Consider the following 17,823-nt stretch of genomic DNA (forward strand, 5'->3'; position numbering starts at 1 on the left):
GGCAGTCGCCATTACCTCCCTAGTGAGAACGGCCGAGGGGCCCCGCCCAAAGCTGAAAATTTTCTCAGGAGCCACGCCCACCCTAGAAGGGGAGGACGATTATGAGACATTGATCGAAAACATGTCCCAGTTGTTAAAGGAACACACATCAAAGTTGCTGGTGAACGCAGCAGGCCAAGCAGCATCTGTAGGAAGAGGTGCAGTCGACGTCTCAGGCCGAGACCCTTCATCAGGACTAACTGAAGGAAGAGTGAGTAAGGGATTTGAAAGTTGGAGGGGAAGGGGGAGATCCAAAATGATAGGAGAAGACAGGAGGGGGAGGGATAGAGCCAAGAGCTGGACAGGTGATAGGCAAAAGGGGATACGAGAGGATCATGGGACAGGAGGTTCGGGAAGAAAGACAAGGGGGGGGGGACCCAGAGGATGGGCAAGAGGTATATTCAGAGGGACAGAGGGAGAAAAAGGAGAGTGAGAGAAAGAATGTGTGCATAAAAATGAGTAACAGATGGGGTACGAGGGGGAGGTGGGGCCTTAGCGGAAGTGAGAGAAGTCGATGTTCATGCCATCAGGTTGGAGGCTACCTAGACGGAATATAAGGTGTTGTTCCTCCAACCTGAGTGTGGCTTCATCTTTACAGTAGAGGAGGCCGTGGATGGACATGTCAGAATGGGAATGGGATGTGGAATTAAAATGTGTGACCACTGAGAGATCCTGCTTTCTCTGGCGGACAGAGCGTAGATGTTCAGCAAAGCGGTCTCCCAGTCTGCGTCGGGTCTCGCCAATATATAAAAGGCCACATCAGGTGCACCGGACGCAGTATATCACCCCAGTCGACTCACAGGTGAAGTGTTGCCTCACCTGGAAGGACTGTTTGAGGCCCTGAATGGTGGTAAGGGAGGAAGTGTAAGGGCATGTGTAGCACTTGTTCCGCTTACACGGATAAGTGCCAGGAGGGAGATCAGTGGGGAGGGATGGGGGGGACGAATGGACAAGGGAGTTGTGTAGGGAGTGATCCCTGCGGAATGCAGAGAGAGGTGGGGAGGGAAAGATGTGCTTAGTGGTGGGATCCCATTGGAGGTGGCGGAAGTTACGGAGAATAATATGTTGGACCCGGAGGCTGGTGGGGTGGTAGGTGAGGACCAGGGGAACCCTATTCCTAGTGGGGTGGCGAGAGGATGGAGTGAGAGCAGATGTACGTGAAATGGGGGAGATGCGTTTAAGAGCAGAGTTGATAGTGGAGGAAGGGAAGCCCCTTTCTTTAAAAAAGGAAGACATCTCCCTCGTCCTAGAATGAAAAGCTTCATCCTGAGAGCAGATGCGGCGGAGACGGAGGAATTGCGAGAAAGGGATGGCGTTTTTGCAAGAGACAAGGTGAGAAGAGGAATAGTCCAGATAGCTGTGAGAGTCAGTAGGCTTATAGTAGACATCAGTGGATAAGCTGTCTCCAGAGACAGAGACAGAAAGATCTAGAAAGGGGAGGGAGGTGTCGGAAATGGACCAGGTAAACTTGAGGGCAGGGTGAAAGTTGGAGGCAAAGTTAATAAAGTCAACGAGTTCTGCATGCGTGCAGGAAGCAGCGCCAATGCAGTCGTCGATGTAGCGAAGGAAAAGTGGGGGACAGATACCAGAATAGGCACGGAACATAGATTGTTGCACAAAGCCAACAAAAAGGCAGGCATAGCTAGGACCCATACGGGTGTCCATAGCTACACCTTTAGTTTGGAGGAAGTGGGAGGAGCCAAAGGAGAAATTATTAAGAGTAAGGACTAATTCCGCTAGACGGAGCAGAGTGGTGGTAGAGGGGAACTGATTAGGTCTGGAATCCAAAAAGAAGCGTAAAGCTTTAAGACCTTCCTGATGGGGGATGGAAGTATATAAGGACTGGACATCCATGGTGAAAATAAAGCGGTGGGGGCCAGGGAACTTAAAATCATCGAAAAGTTTAAGAGCGTGAGAAGTGTCACGAACATAGGTCAGAAGGGATTGAACAAGGGGTGATAAAACAGTGTCGAGGTATGCAGAAATGAGTTCGGTGGGGCAGGAGCAAGCTGAGACAATAGGTCGGCCAGGACAGGCAGGTTTGTGGATCTTGGGTAGGAGGTAGAAACGGGAAATGCGGGGTGTGGGAACTATAAGGTTGGTAGCAGTGGATGGGAGAGGCTCGGCTAAGGAAAAGAGACAGCGATTGGTGGAAAGTTTGCAGGGAGTGGCGGCAGGTGTCCTCTGGGGGCAGAAAGCTGAACAGCCCTCAGCTTTCCTGGCGGAGTATCTGGAAGCTTTGGAGGGTGCATTTGGATTGACGGGAGGTTCCTGGGAACTTTTAGCGGAGTTTCAAAACATGCGGCAGGGAAGAGGGAAAAAGCTCTCAGAATACATTTTTCAGCTGGAGATAATGCTTAATGGGTTGTTGCACTGAGGGGTATTGAAAGCGAATGAGGTGGTGAAGTTGAGGATGAATCAGATATCTAGGGGTTCCCTGGGGGAGGACAAGGTGGCTTGGCGCCTCCGACAGTCCTAAAAAAGGAACCCCCCTCCATCCAGCTGATTAGAGAGGTGCCGGAGGATGAGAGTGCGTTGGGCTGGAAAGAGGACTCTGGCCACCGGGAACGATCCTCAGTGGTACAGGAGGTGGTGGCAGGGTTGAGAACCGAGCGACCCAAGGGATCCCAGGTGGGTAGGGACCCCTCGCATGAGTGGATTGACAGGGAGAGCACCCCCTTCAGGGAGCAGGCTGCACAGTGGGCTGGGAGTGGCAGGCGTCCCAGGAGGAGAGGGGCGGCGGGTAGTGTGTTATAACTGTGGGAAAGAGGGGCATTTCCAGCGGGAATGTGAGCGGCTGGAGGTGTGGGGAAGAGGGACACTTCTGGAGGGATTGTGAGAGACAAGACACCCCGCGGGGGGCAAGCCCCCGGGTGACTAAGAAGGGAGAGGTGTCAGGAAACTTAGGAGAGACTCAGTGGGGGAACGGACTGGAGTCTCTGGAGGAACACCTTCCCAGAAATCTGCCATGTCGCCCCACAGGCCCCGGTGGGGTCTTGGAATAAGACCCCAAGCCCTTAGTCCGGATGGATTAGTGGGACCCCGCTCCAGCGTGTCCCTACAGATGGAGGGAATCTTTGCAAGGGCCATCCTTGACACCGGGTCGCAGGTCACCTTATTGTACCGGTCATTCTACAACAAATATCTAAAGCATTTGCCAGTAACCCCATTTAATGCCTTGGAGATTTGGGGTATAAGTGATGGTGATTACCCGTACGATGGGTACCTGTCAGTGAAATTGGAATTCTCAGAGGACGATGTGGGAGTGTCTGAAGCCCTTAAGACGTTGGTGTTGGTTTGTCCGGATCCGGTGGAAACAGGTGGCACGGCCCTTCTGGTGGGGACTAACTCCCCTGTTGTGCAATGGCTCCTGGGAGCCTGTAAGGAGAAGGCGAGGGAGAACTTTCTGCAGACCCCCTTGGTACACCCAGTGTTTCGAGCAGCGTTCAAAGAAGCAGGTGGCCACAGGGGGCTGGATCATGAGTTCAAATGAGGGACGGTGTGCTGTACTCAGGCGAGGCCTAAAGTGATACGGCCAGGGAAGGTGGCACTGGTGTTGGGGACCCCCAGATTCCCGGGAGTACCAGCGGGCGAGGTCCTGTTAGTAGATGCCCCAGAAGACCTTGAAGGGGAGTCTCAGTTCCCAGCTGGGGTGCTGGTGAGACCTGAATTGCAGAAGCCCTCAGTTTTACAGGCACGCCGGATGTGAGTGACTGGAAGGAACACAACGGACAGGAAGATCACCTTTAAGCGCGGGATGCCCCTCGTGCACTTGTTCCTGGTGACAGTGATGTCTAGTGCCCCCGTGAGGCCCACTGGAGGAAAACTATTGGAGAACAGGGGGCAGTTGATCGAGGAGGCCTTTAATTTTGAAGTCTCCCCTGTGCTGCCGGAGTATAAGAGAAGGCTGGTGGAGAAGATGTTGAAGCTCGGGGATGTCTTTTCTCAGGGCGAGTTTGATGTGGGTTGTTCCAAGAGCACTCGTCACACTATCCAGTTGACAAATGACACCCCGTTTAGAGAAAGGTCGCGGCGGCTGGCCCCGGCTGGCCCCGGCTGATGTGGAAGATGTGCAGCAGCACTTGCGCCAGTTGAAGGATGTCGGGATTATCGCAGAGTCCCGGAGCCCCTATGCATCCCCCATAATAGTGGCTAGGAAGAAAAATGGGAAGGTACGCATGTGTGTGGACTACAGGACCCTGAACTGGCGCACTGTCCCTGACCAGTATACGGTACTGAGGCTTGAAGATGCATTGGCTTGTCTGAGTGGTGCCCAGTGGTTTAGTGTATCGGCTTTGCGGAGTGGGAATTACCAGATTCCAATGAGTAGGGCCGATAAAGAGAAGACGGCCTTCATCTGTCCCCTGGGATTCTTTCAGTTTGAACGAATGCCCCAAGGCATATCGGGGGCCACAGCCACCTTCCAGAGGGTCATGGAGAGGACAGTGAGGGATATGAATTTGCTCGAGATGTTGGTGTATCTGGATGACTTGATAGTGTTTGGATCTTACTTTGGAAGAACATGAGGAGCGGCTGCTGAAGGTGTTAAGCTGGCTGAAGGAGGAAGGGAAACTTTCCCTGGGAAAATGCCAGTTCTGCAAGACATCTGTTGGCTATGTCGGACACATAATCTCGTGAAATGGAGTGGTTACTGATTCGGCTAAGATAGACACAGTGACCACCTGGCCGAGACCCCAGACTGTGAGTGCCCTGCGCTCATTTTTGGGGTTCTGTGGGTATTATCGGCGATTTGTGAAAGGATACGCTAAAATGAGTCACCCATTGAACCAGCTTTTGTGTGGCTATCCCCGCCGTCGGGAAGAAAAGGAAGGGGGACCGAGGGCAGGAGGCAGGAGGATATCTGAACCTGTCGGAGCCCTTTGGACCGAGGTGGGACGCTCAATGCGAGGAGGCGTTCCAATTGCTGAAAAGGGCGCTGACACAAGCCCTGGTGGTGGCTTTTGCCGACCTCCGGAAGCCATATATGCTACATACTGATGCCAACCGAGAGGGGCTGGGGGCTGTCCTGTACCAGAAGCAGGGCAACTGACTGAGGCCGGTGGTGTTTGTCAGCTGAAGTTTGTTGCCTTCTGAGAGAAACTATCCCATTCACAAGTTGGAGTTTCTGGTACTGAAATGGGCTGTGGTGGACAAGTTGAGCGACTATCTATACAGGACCAAGTTTGAGGTGAGGACGGACAACAATCCTCTCACTTATATTCTGACCTCGGCAAAACCGGACGCTACAGGGCATCGGTGGTTGGCGGCCTTGTCTGCTTATGAGTTCAGCCTGAAGTACCGGCCAGGGAGCCGGAACATCGATGCAGATGCTTTATCTCATTGGGCGCATGAGGGATCGGGCATGGACGAGGAGTGGGAGAACATCCCCGCCCCGGGAGTGAGGGCCATGTGTCAATTTGCAAGCGACGCTAAAGCCGGAGACCTAATGGGGCCGTATCGGGCAGTGGATCAATTGGGGGTTGATGATGACGCACTACCCACTGTTTATTGTAATTTGACTGCTCTGAAGAACAAGCAGTTGCTGGAGTTGAGCCCCAAGGAAGTGTGGGCGGCTCAGCGAGATGACCCGGGCATTGTCACTGTCTGATATGCAGCCTAAAAGGGGGATACGGCTCAGGCGGAGAAGACGAAACACACCTCAGTGCCCTTACTACTGAAGGAGTGGCCTTGGTTGAAGCTGAAGAACCAAATCTTGTACCGGGTCACGTCGCCCCTGGACCACCCCTGGCGCTGGCAGCTGGTCATGCTTGAGAAGTATCGGAAGACTGTGTTCAAGTCACTACATGATGATTCCGGGCATTTGGGGGTGGAAAAGACCTATGGATTACTCAAGGACTGGTTTTACTGGCCCCGGATGAGGGGGGAGGTTGAAGAATACTGTAAGACATGCAGTCGCTGCACCTGGAGGAAGACCCTGCCTGCGCAGGCGGCTCCTTTGTCCCACTTGCAGAGTGCGGGACCCATGGACCTGGTGTGTATGGATATCCTGTCTATTGAGCCAGACACCAGCAACACCACGAATGTCTTAATCATCATGGATCACTACACCAGGTATGCTCAGGCATTTCCCACTAAGGACCAGAAAGCTACTACAGTGGCGAAGGTGTTATAGGAGAGGTATTTTGTTCATTATGGCCTCCCCAAACGGATACACAGTGATCAGGGATGGGACTTCGAGAGCAGGCTTATCCATGAATTTCTGGATATGCATGGAGTCGAGAAATCCAGGACAATGCCCTATCACCCACAGGGTGATCCTCAGCCCGAGCAGTTTAACTGGACCCTGTTGGACATGCTCGGGACTCTGGAGATCAGTCAGAAGAGTAAGTGGAGTCAGCACATCGGGCATTTGGTTCACTGTTACAATTGAACCTGCAATGACGCTACAGGGTACTTGCCTTATTATCTGATGTTCGGGTGGGAAGTGAGGTTGCCCATTGACCTTTGTTTTGGGACTGAAGCAGGTGAATTACCTTCGAAGCCCTATCTGAAGTATGTGTCCAATATGAGGAGAGAGTTGAAAAGGGCGTACGAGTTGGCTGAGGCGGCGGCCACCAAGCAGAATCAAGGGAATAAGAGGAGGTATGATCAGAAAGTGAAGTTCGCCCAACTTATGCCCGGAGACCGGGTCCTCATACGGAATTTAGGACTACCTGGTAAGCACAAGTTGGTGGATCGCTGGGCGGCCACCCCCTATGTGGTAGAGAGCCAGATGCCGAACCTACCTGTTTACTGGGTGAGACCAGAGGATGGGAAGGGGCCTGTCAAGGTACTCCATCGGAACCACCTATTGCCCCTGGGTCAAGAGGTGCAGACAGACCCAGAGCCCGAGTTGGAGGTTACGCCTAGTACGAGGACTCTGCGGAGGTGTGGGGCCAGGGAAGGGCCCACCACGAAAGAGATGGGGTCGGGCCCCACCCTGAAAAGGGATACTGATTTGGAAGATGATGATTCAGATGTGTGTTACCTGTTTCCATTTGTTAATTCCCCGGTACCGGAAGAAGAGGCTCCTGACCCTTCCCCCAGAGTTAGGTGAGAGGAGGGAGGGTGTTGGGGGGCAGCCTGGGATACAGCCAGCCTTGGAAGGAGAGAGGGTGGAACCAGAACCCGAGACAGAGGACTCCAAGTTGACGAGGAGTCCCAGTGAGGGGGCAGGCGAGGGTTCGACAGGTAGACCCGGGGTGTCTCCAGTGGTGTGTGAGCCAGCAGGGTCGCCAGAGGAAGGTCGGAGGTCTCAGAAAAGTAGGAACCCCCCGGAGAGGTTGACCTATGTAGCGCCTGGAGAACAGGGTGCGATCTCTACCGCCCTGGGAAGTTATGTCACTGCTTTATGCACCTGGGTTGGGTTTTTGTGTTTTGCAAGGAGGATTGGTGAACTCCTTTAATGTCATGAGGACATGACTTTATTAGGTGGGGGGGGGGAAGAGTGTAAGGGGTTTCTTCTTTTATGTTACTGCGAAGGCTAATAAAATGGCTTTTCTGTAAATATAACTGCGATGTAAGGAGTTCTCTCTCTCTGCTTGTTTGGGTTATATTATTGATGAGTGGCAACGAACCAATCAGTGCCCATGTTATTCTTGTTGTGGGTGATATTCTGTCTCATATGCTGGGAACCGTGTGGTTTGGCGGGCTTTTCGGGAGGAGGCCCAAAGAAGGATGTGCTGGATGCGCTCTGGTCGACCACCGTGGTTGGTCCTGAGTGGCGAGTCAAGGGGGCTGGAGGAGATTAGCCTGGTGGAATGAGGACCCCGTTAATTGAAGTCCAACAGTTGTGGACGAAGTGGTTGAACTCTGATAAGTTTGGCGCCTTTTACTTTCCCTTTTATATTGTAGCTCTATTAATTGCATAGTTCCAATAAGATTTATAAAGTGTAATCTGTAAATCGTACGTTGTGTGCTGTCTGATAATTGATGTGTGAGTTTGTACCAGGTGGCATTACGTGAGACACGGTTGGGTGGGCGGGCAGACGGGGTTTCCCCTAGATAAACAAGAGCTGATAGACCTGAGCGTTACAACAAGAATGTGAAATAGAATTAAAGTGGTTGGCCACCTGGAAGCTACGCTTTTGGCAGATGGAGCGGAAGTGCTCAACAAAGCAGCCCCCCAATTTTCAAAAGGTCTCACCAATGCAGAGGAGACCCACAAGGAACAGCAAACGCAATAGACGACCTCCACAGATTGGCAGGTGAAATGTTGCCTCACCTAAAAGGACTGTTTGGGGCCTTGAATGGAGGTGAGGGAGGAAATGAACAGACAGATGCAACACTTCGGTCACTTGCATGGATAAGTGCCAGGAGGGAGATTGGTGAGAGGGTTGAATGGAAAAGGGAACCACAGAGAGAGCAAACCATGCAGAGAGCAGGGTAAGTAAAGATATGCTTGTTGGTAGGATCTCTTTTGAGATGGTGGAAGTTGCAGAGAATGATGTGTTGGATGTGGAGGCTCTTGGAGTGATAGGCAAAGACAAAAGGAAGATGGGGTGGGGTGAGTGCATATATTCAGGAAATGGAGGAGATGCGAGTGAGAGCAGCATCAATGGTGGTGAAAAGGAATCCCCATTTTTTAAAGAAGGAAGACACCTCTGATATCCTGAAAAGAAAAACTGTGTCCTGGGAACAGATGCGGTGGAGACAAATGAACTGAGAAAAGGGAATAGCATTTTTAAAGGAGACAGGGAGGGAAGACGTATAGTCAAAATAATCGTGGGAATGGTAGTTTTGTATAAGATGTCAGTCGACAGTTTGTCTCCTAAGATAGAGCAGGGAGATCAAGAAAGGGGAGGGAGGTGTCAGAAATGGATTAAGTGACATCGTTGGAATATTGCAAGCCTGACTGCAAACATGGGCTCTGTCTTATGAATTCAATCAAATGTAAATCCAGGAACAGACTAGAAGTGGAACATTTGGATGTACTAACGAGGATTATGATGTATATTTCATCTGGATGCAAAATTAATCTGGACAGTGTTTATAGACACAGGATTTGTAATAAAGACAGGCGAGAAAAAGTTTACAATAAGTGAAAGATTTTCATTATGTACTGTATTTCATTATTCCCTTCAATTAATTAAAATCAAAGTATGTGATTTTTCAATTTTCATCCTAAATGTTTGTAGTATGCATGTTACAAAAAAGAAGCATCTGAAGTGCCACACAGTTTTCAGGCCATGTAAAAACTTCACACTTTTCTGGGTTGAACTCCATCTACCACTTCCCACCCCAGTTCTGCATCTTATCAATGCGTCATTATAACCAATGACAAACTTTTATACTTTCCACAACTCCTGCAACCTCTGTGTAATCCGACTAACCCACCTTTCCACTTCCTCATTTAAGTCATTTATAAAAATCACAAACAGCAGCGGTCCCAGAACAGATCCCTGCAGAAAACCACCAGTCACCAAACTCCAGCTAGAATATGCTCCATTTACAACTACCCTCCATCTTCTATGGGCATGGCAATTCTGAATCCACACAGCCAAACATGTTGGCTTCCCAGGGCAGTTGTGGACATGAGGGTGTTTAATTTGTCCTGCAGAGCCACAAAGTAAATAATGCAAGTACAGGGGTAACAGAGAAGTTTCTTCAGGTGCATCCCAGATCAAGCATTTTTCGCCACATATAGTTAATCTGATGCAAATTGTTTCATCACAATCTGCAAAATGTCTTCAGTTTTAAACTGTTATTGATATTATCTCAATAGTAATTGGTTTGGAAACCTCCTGTGCCTTCCTGGACTCAGGTAATTCATTAAAACTGACACTTAACTTATTCATCTTTTTTTTTCCAAACTCATTGACTGATTGAAATAGCTTAACAAGTATATTATGAAGTATCAGCAGTGGACAGAGTGAACAAATTGAAATACAAGACAGTACAATGTGAGCAAGTTAACAAGTAACCATGTTTCCACAAATTCCTTTCAGAGAGATCTCCATTTTAGCATTCTGTTCAATTTCCTTGACTTTCTAAGCATCACCTTTCATCAACATTTCACTTAGCGTTTATTGCTCAACTCCTACCTCAGGATCCAAGAACCTGCTCCTCTCCAAAGCAAAGCATCTGCAATGGAGAGCTACAACCAAAGAATCACTGCTCTCACCATTTTCCTTCTCACCAGAGTAAGGATAGGGTGCCCGTAATTCTCACCTTCCAGCCCACCGGCCTCCACATTCAATGGAACATCCCTCACAAATTCCACAACCTTCCATAAGATTCCATCTCCAGACATTTTCCTCTTTCGTTTAAGAAACAAATATTGATCAGAGTACAAGCAACAAACTCGCCATGATCTGAAGCAGCATCACAGCACTTAGTTTAATTTGTCCTCCAAAGTTAGCACACACTAAGAACCACAATGGATTTTTGTGCACAAACATCAAAATGACACAAATATCCTGAGATCTTATAAACATGGTATTAATCGAATTACTTATAGATAGATATTTTATTACTCCCAAAGGAAATTACAGTGCAACAGTAGCATTACAAGTGCACAAATATAAATATTAGAAGAGAAGAAGAAAGAATAAAAAAATAAAGTTACCACAGTCTGACAGGAGGAGGTCATGACTTCCCCAGCTATAGGTTGACTCATTATAGAGCCTAATGGCTGAGGGTAAGAATGAACTCATAGAACACTCTTTGGAGCAGTGTATAAATATAGAACATATTTAAACTGTACCTAAACCTTTCAAATATTTAACTCCAATTTAATCGTGGTCATATTGCCCAAAATGATCGCATATCTTTAAAGTTATTTGCATTTTAAGTAATAATGGTGCCATGTAATTATTCTGAAAGCAATATGTTATTAAATAGTGCTCTAATTTCCAAGAATCCCAGTCACTTAAAATATTGTTGAAACTAGATAGATGGACATAAAACAGATTAGAAGACCAAGTTTAAACCAAAAAGCAGCCAAACCACTTTGCACAATAACAGTAACAGACCAAAGTGCAATTCATGCAAATGTTTAACCAATTGCAAACAACATGGCATTGGAAATTGTGGTAGAACAATTGTATTAAATTGATTTTAAAACACTATCCTACTGCTGTTGGTAACATATATGTATTAAGAAGAAAAATGTGGAAGTAATTCAACATTGCTTAACATTGCCTAAATCTAGAGCCCAACCTCAAAAGACATACAAGAAACAAATGAAAATTCATAACAGATGAGTAGGAATAAATGTGATTTTCTGCTTGACAATTAGCTTCCCACTACCACCTACCATCCAACCCTACTAAAAGTTTTGATGTTTTTCTAGATACATTCTATTTAGGGTGGGGGATCTGGTTGAAACCTATCAAGCATTGAAAGGCCTATTGGACATGAAGAGGATGTTTCCTATAGTGGGGAAGGCTAAAACCAGTTAGTACAGCCACAGATAGAAGGACATTCCTTTAGAAAAAAGATGAGAAGGAATGTCTTTAGCCAGAGGGTGGTGGATTTGTGGAATTGATTATCACAGAAGGCTATGAAGGCCAAGTCGTTGGGTATATTTAAAGTAGAGGTTGATAGTAAGGGTGTCAAAGGTTACAGGAGAATGGGGCTGAGAGAAATAATAAATCAGCCATTTTGAAATGGAAGAGCAAACTCAATGGGCCTAATTCTGCTCCTATTTCTTATGGTCCTACTTCATCACAGAGAAAAAAAAAAGACAACTATTGCACACTTTCATTTTGTATTGTTGTTCCAGGCAATGGTTACTAATATTCAAGAACATAATGTATATAATTTCATCCATACCCTAAAAGATCAATGAATCCAAGTGGTGAAGGTAGACTCAATGTAGATCACAGGAATCAAAATCCAAAATTTTGCTAAGTAACAATTAAGGAAGAACAATACTTGTTTAAGTTAGGTTGGTGAGCTATTCATCCAAACTTGCAGCAGATTATGTTCTCAATTTTGTTCCAGTGCCAACTAGATATTGATGATAATGGGTATGGTTAAAGTTGCCTTCACACAAAATAAAAAACAGGGAAAAGACACAAAAGGAACATGGAAAAACAAATAAGGAGCTGCAGGAAATAGCCAGCAGATCAAGCTGTGCAAGTCATTAAAGGAAAACAGTCAATGTTACAGATGGATAATCTCCAGCATCACTGCTAGTTATGATGCAATCAAATAAAGCATATAATTTTGTTGAATTTGATCAAATTTAGAAGAGTTAAGAGAGGAGATCCCAAGAAGGACTAAAATAAGGACTGTTCTACGTGTCTCACAAAAAGGGAGGCAACGCATCGCCCCATATGAGGTGCGGACTATGATATACACTGAAGGAGGATGCAGTAGTGTTTCTCAAGTTCATTTTGGACTTCATTGTAACAGTGCTAGAGGCCATATACAGATGTCGGAATGGGAATGGAATAGAAAAATAACAGGCAACTGGAAGCTGAGTCTTCTCCATGGACTAAATGAATGCAGGTCACCTAATGTGATCACCCAACTTTTATCTTGTTTCTCCAAGATAAAGGAGTTCCAATGGGCATTTTTTCCCCACAGAGAGTAGTCAAGCTGCCAGAATAAAGTGATAGAAGTGGGTACAATTACACAATTTAAATTTCATCTGGCCAGTGCATAGATTGTAAAGGAGTAAAGGAGTATAGGTAAAGTAAGGAAAATAGGACTAGATCAGTCAGGCAACTTAGCCAACTTGTTCCAAAGGGCCTGTTTTCCATACCGTGCAGCTCCATTACTCTAAAAGCTTAACAAGGAGAAGTGCTTTGGAAGAAAGGGGAATACATTTCAGATACACAGGTGGAAGGCAGCATCAAAGCAGATATGACCTTGGAAATGGAAAAGTAGAGCGGAATCATTAAAGGAGGCTGGGAATATTCAACTATGTGCTTATAGTGCATGTCTACCATTAATCTATGCTTTGAGATAGAGATTCAATAAGGGAAGAGTCCGAAATGAACTGATATCAGAGTGGAAATTGGCAGCAAAAGTAGTGAAATATTTGAGTTCTCTAGGTGCAATATGCAGCATGAATATAGTCATCAAGTATATGGGAAAAGAGGAAAGGGTGTGGATCCCAAGAAAGCCTAAAATGACGACTTTTCCAAGTAACCCACAAAGCAATAGGCACTGCTTGAGCCATGCCAGATCCCATGGCTACACCTTCAATCTGCAGGAAGCGAACGGAATTAAAAGACAGGATGTTTAATGCAAAAATGAATTCAGCCAAGTGTATGGAGTTTGGCGGAAAACCAATTCGAAAAAATTGGAGAATCCTCAAGATCATCTGGTATGTGTAGAGGGCTGGTATATCCATGTAAAGGTGATCCAATTAGGACAAGGAATTTTAATATTATCAAAAGCAAAAGACTGCCATAGATGCAAAGATAAATGAATCTGGACAAGGGAGAAAGATGGAACTAATGTAGAAAAAAAATAAAGTAGGGTACGGGCACACTAAATCAATGCATTTGTCCAAAGTCTTCCTTGCAGTAAATGTGGGCTATGCCATGTTGAGATCACCTGCTGGAGATGGTGAAGGAAAGACCTCCTGAGTTACAGTACAAGGTCCATGTCTTATGGAAACAATGGCCCCATGGTCAATATGGAGTCATAGTCCATTGGGAGACAAGTTTTGTTGTTGCGAGAACTGACATTCAGCTTCTATAAAGAAATGACAAAGACATCCCCCTCTCATTGTACTTGTCTTTACAATATTAGGAGCTGCAACAGCTATCTTTTTTCTTCTTTCCTTCTCAGCATGGAGACTCAAAACAATGTTATCAGATAAACCAGCAATTCACCTTCATTTTGTCCAATCTAGCAAACTGAATTCAGTACTTACAATGTGGTCTCCTCTATGTTAAAAAAAATAAAGCTAAATTGGGTGATCTTTTCACAAAGCACAGACATTTAACCTACAGATGAAAACGTAAATTTCTAACTGCCTTTACATCCTTCACATTAGTTTGCCATCTTAACTGACCTCCATCTGTGGCTTTTTGCACTGTTATAATGAAGCCCATCAAAACCTCAACAAACAACACTTCATCTTTGAACAAACAAACAAAAGCTGAAGAACTCAGCACATCAAGCAGCATCTGTGGAGGTCAGAGATGCAAGTCAAGGTTTTAGGTTAAGACACTGCATTAATATTTTGAGGAAAGAGGAAAGATTGCCAGTATATAATCAGTAAAGGCAGGGATTGGGTGAAAGGAAGGTGGTTGATTTGTGATAGTTGAAACCAAATGGGGAGAAGATGATGAGCAGATGGACCCAGGTACAGGAAGGGAATATCAAAAGGTGAACAGAGGGAAAAGAATACTAGGTGGACAAGCAAGTGTTTGTGGGAGGAGAATATTGGTGCTGTGGAAAATTTTACATTCATATGATTGGGACGTAAGCTACTCAAGTAGAATATGTTCTACTAATTTTAATTTGGCCTCTCTAACAATGGAGAAGGCCAAGCACAAGTAGGAAGGTGTATGATTGGTAAAGAGTTATAAATAACATGCAGCTAGAAGCTCAAGATAACAGCTCTCTGCAACATGGTTGCCTAGTGCTTTGTTTCACCATTATAGCACAGGCCCCGTTGTGAGCACGAAATGCAATAAGTCATATTGGAAGAGGAGTAAAGCTGCCTCACTTGTAATGGCAGTTTAATTCCCAGGATGACAATAAGAGAAGAGGTTAATGGACAAGGAATTACATCTGCAGCTGAGGGGTTAATTGCTAGGGGATAGAGAAGGGTAAGTAGACCAGGGAGTCAAAGATAGGATTCCTGGCGGAGTGTGGTTGGGGATGGGGGTAGGGGACCCAGTTAGAAGAAGAAAAGACTGGCGGTGAAGCTGGCAGAAATTGTAGATGATAATGTGTTGGATATGGAGGGCAGTGGGTTGAAATGGCAAGGACCAAGGGAACACTGCTGTTATTTTGTGTGGGAAAGAATAGGGGTTTGGGGGATGATGAGAGCAGACATGTGGGAAATGGAGCGTCCAGATCTGAAATGTCAGCTTACAACTTTTGCCTTCACAGACAAAAGTTTGACCCACAGAGTTCTTCCAATGGTCTTTTTTGTTCCAGATTCCAGCATCTGTAATCTCTGCTGTTAAGGACCTCATGTTTGCTATGCACACATTATAATCTTCTAGACTCAATACAGAATTCAACAACTTTGCATAACTATCTGTCTATATCTGAACAGCAATAATACCAATTTCAGCACTTCCTACAGCCCTACGTTACAGGGGTACATATTTTTTATTTTCTCTCTCTCTCTCTCTCTCTCAAATCAACAGTTTATCACCTCAGCAACTATAGGCTCACACTTTATAATTATTCCCTAGCTTTCCCCCTTCCTCCCAGCAATTTACAATAACATGCTTTCTCTCTTTCCCAATTCTGTCTTTGGCCCCAAGGTCTTTGACCCCAAGGTCTTTGACCTTAATATTAAGCTCTGTTTCTCTTTCCATGGTTAATGCCAAAACTGCTGAATGTGTCCTGCATTTCTATTTTCTTATATTAAGATCTTCAGAAATATTTTGATTTCCATTTCCCAACTGTTATGTTGGTTGTTTGAATATTACCCAACATCCAGGTTACTTTGCACATAGACTTTGACCTAACATTGGGTAATTCTTAGCAAACATCTGCATGATCCCATGAGGAAGTGGTCATTTTCCACACTATGGGTTGCAAGTAATATTCTATGCTTTTTGAGCTGAAACAAGAAATGCACGATACAGTAAATTATGAAGCATTTACTAGATGCTTTAATAAATAGTGTACATACAGTATTTAGGTGGCATAACTTTCCTGCTTTCTCTACAAGAGAAATACTAGCAGAGAATTAATAACAGCTATGGCAAATCTATAAATTTAATTATGAATGGCAACATTTGTCATTGCTACAATTTCAAGATCTCGACCTTCCAAGCATTACCTTACTAAGACAATACCGTCTAAAAATTTAGTGTTCACAGCTAAATTATAAAACAAATACGCAGGGATCACCATTTTATTATCATTGGCAGGCTGGCAACCTCAAAACATTACTGCTAGCCCTAGACTAAATGTAATGAAGTATTTATAAATAAAACAATGGGTAGACAAGATCTGTCTTTAAGACATTCAAAAGAACAAATAATACTTAATCATCATAAACAAAAGAATCCCAAGTGTACGCATTTAAATTCTCCTTACTCAATTACTCAAAGAGTTCTTTCTTCAGTATGGGCTCAACTGATTGAATTGGCTTCCCTCAAGGTAGCAACGACCCAGATTTTTGCGAGAATTGTGAGAATTAGGCCGAAGTACAATATATTTGAAGCAAATTTTTAGTTTTTTTGTTTCCTTGTTCTTTTAGTGGTGCTGCAGGATAACAGTAGAACATCAATAGCAAAACAGCAGGACATAGAAGAATGTCTGGAGTGAAGTATTCACATATAATCGTATTATGGGTTAAGAGCAACAGATAAAACTGTCATCTTTCCATTTTCTTTAAATATATTAAAGTTTTTGCTTTTTGCAGGAGATTGAATCATAACAAAGTTCAAGGCAAATCAGCAGGCGGAATATTTGTCTTCACATGAACTGCCAAGCATTTGTACAAATTAGGAGAAGGCTACTCAGCTTCTCCAGGTAATAACATCTTCTCCTCACTTTTAATCAATACAGTCACACCTCAAAGACATGAGAAAATCTGTAAATGCTCATCCACGCAGGTCTTCACAAATCCCTCTGAGCTTCCCCTCTCTGAGTCAGGACGTTCTGTCCTCAGTAAAGGATTCACCTTTGTCCATTGCACCCACACCTCAGTGAGTCCCATGCCCACCATGACACTGAGCTCTTCTTCCACCACCACCTCAGTCTCTATGCCTGCTTCTTTAGCAAGGACTCTCTAGCTCACACTGATGGCCACTTATCCCATTGTCAGCACTCCTCTTCTTCCTGGACACTGCGCTCTGGTCTTCTTCCTGCTCGGAATCTTTTTATTGCTTACTGCCGATGAGACATCAACCATCTCAACTTTACCACTCCTCTCTCCAATTCAAAGCTCATTCCTGAATGCGCTGCTCTCCACTCTCTCTGCACTAACCCTAACCTCCACATCAAACCCACAGTAAGGGGGGTGTTGTAGTAGTCTGGCAGACTGACCTCAATCTTACTGAAGCCAGACGATACCTCCTCTTATTTACCCCTTGAACAAGACCCCACTAAGGAGCACCAGGCCATTGTCTCCCACACCATCACCAACCTTATTAACTCTAGTGATCTCCCAACCATGCCACCAACCTCAGAGTTCCCTTACCCATCACCTCCCACTTTTACCTCCTACCCAAGAGCCATAAACCTGCCTGTCCAGGAAGACCCACTGTTTCTGCTTGTTCCTGCTCCACCAAAACTTACGTCTGCATTTCTCGACTCCGTTTTATCCCCTTTGTACCTACATTTATGACTCTTCACACGCAATTAACCTTTTCAATGACTTCAAGTTACCTGGCCCCAAAAGTCTCATTTTCACCATGGATGTCTAGTCTCTATACACCTCCATCCCTCATTAGGAGGGCCATGTACCTCTCTGCTTCATTCTTGACAATAAACTCAACCAGTTCCCCTACACCACCACTCTCCTCCATCTGGCAGAACTGGTCCTCACTCTCAAAAAATTCTCCTTTGGCTCCTCCCACTTCCTTCAAAACCAAAGGTGTAGCCATGGGCACTCGCATGCATCTGAGCTATGCCCGTCTTTTTGTCTGCTATGTGGAACAGTCCATGTTCCAAGCCTACAGTGGT

The 17,823-nt window shown here is 45.6% G+C and overlaps 1 protein-coding gene across 2 annotated transcripts in view; it reads right to left on the reverse strand.

The window, feature by feature from the left end:
• iqsec1b (IQ motif and Sec7 domain ArfGEF 1b) overlaps window positions 1-17,823 on the reverse strand; it is a 539,720-nt gene that overhangs the window by 489,507 nt on the left and 32,390 nt on the right. The gene's annotated exons all lie outside the window — the stretch shown is intronic.

The sequence above is a fragment of the Mobula birostris genome, chromosome 16, assembly GCF_030028105.1.
Source record: "Mobula birostris isolate sMobBir1 chromosome 16, sMobBir1.hap1, whole genome shotgun sequence".
Classification (NCBI taxonomy): Eukaryota; Metazoa; Chordata; class Chondrichthyes; order Myliobatiformes; family Myliobatidae; genus Mobula; species Mobula birostris.